We start from the raw sequence: 1,661 nt of genomic DNA on the forward strand, positions 1-1,661 counted from the left end.
AAGAACCAAAATTAGGCATTTACATTTACAAATATTATAACTTCACAATATTTTTATCCTATCCCTCGTTAGGTTAAATACTTTGGATACCTTGCGTATGCTACGTGAGTCAGGTCGGCGAGAAGCAATTGTTGCATAGAATATGGCGAACGATGTGATATTACCAAGTATTATCTCTGTATTCTTTCCAACTTTGACAGGTGATCTGCATATTTGTTTTCTTGTCTCAAAGCATGGATTAGTGTAATTCCATGTTTGGATATGAGACCCCCACATTCTTCGCTCACAACACGATCAGGGTGGCTTTCAATGACGTTATCAATCATAGTTAGCAGAATCAAAGCATCACTCGAGTCGGTTTCAATAATAACCATCTTCAGTTGTAATTCTTTATTACAACTAGACCACCATGTGTGGCTCATAACTCCGGTATAAGACTTGATGTCGCTTTCACGCTAAGTCACCCGTAGAATCCGCCTAACCATCTTCCCTTGTCATCTCGTGTAACACCTTCAGACCCTGCTAATCCTAGATTAAATATGAAACAACTGTCAGTGTTGATCTTGATAAATCCCTATGGAGGAAATGACCAACCCATGAAAATGGGCACTTGTTTACTTGAATTTTGTGTTGATTGAACATGGCAAGTTACACTACTAGGGACCGAAAGATATGCATTTTGGCAGGAAGCCGAAAGAACGTATACTGCCACTATAGATTTTACAGTCCTCAAAAGGCTATATAATAAGTAACACTATCTATTGATTATTACATGAGAAAAACAATATATGGTACGCTTTGTATGAAATGTGAAAGAACCACTCCATGAATTTTGAAAGAGTTAAGTGGCACCTCAGATTACGGCATATTATTTATGAAGCAAACTTTCCAACTTTTTGACTATTTCAAGTATATGGGTTCGTAATTTCCATCCATCTTTACCGAAAGTTTGAAGGATGTTATTTTTGCAAAAGGCCAAATACATATGTAGGCCCTCAAACTTGTCCCTTTTTGTCACTTGGACATCTAAACATAGGGTTGTTCCTATCAGGCACTCCAACTAAATCCATATGTGCCAATTAAACACCTAAACATAAGGTTGTTCCTATCAGGCACTCCAACTAAATCACATCTGTATCAATTAAACACTGTCAAGGGAAAGGGCGCGTGAACATGAGAAAAATTTATTGATTTATTATTATTATTATTAATATTATTATTATTATTATTATTATTAGTATCCATATTATGATTATTTTATATATCCTAATATATTATTCCTATTAAAGCCAGATCATCATTTTTTTTCTTGGCAAAATCAAAGGCAAAGTTGCTTGCCCTCTTAGGTTTCTTAAGAATTTCATCGTCATACCACCTGGAAAAATTGCCAGCAACTTTGCCTTCGATTTTGCCAAAAAAAAAATGACGATCTGGCTTTAATAGGAATAATATATTAGGATATATAAAATAATCATAATATAATAATAGTAGTAGTAGTAGTAATAATAATAATAATAATAATAATAATAATAATAATAATAATAATAATAATAATAATAATAATAATAATAATAATAATAATAAATCAACAAGTTTTTCTCATGTTCACGCGCCCTTTCCCTTGACAGTGTTTAATTGGCACAGATGTGATTTAGTTGGAG

Source organism: Nicotiana tabacum, chromosome 12 (assembly GCF_000715075.1).
Source record: "Nicotiana tabacum cultivar K326 chromosome 12, ASM71507v2, whole genome shotgun sequence".
In the NCBI taxonomy this organism is placed as follows: Eukaryota; Viridiplantae; Streptophyta; class Magnoliopsida; order Solanales; family Solanaceae; genus Nicotiana; species Nicotiana tabacum.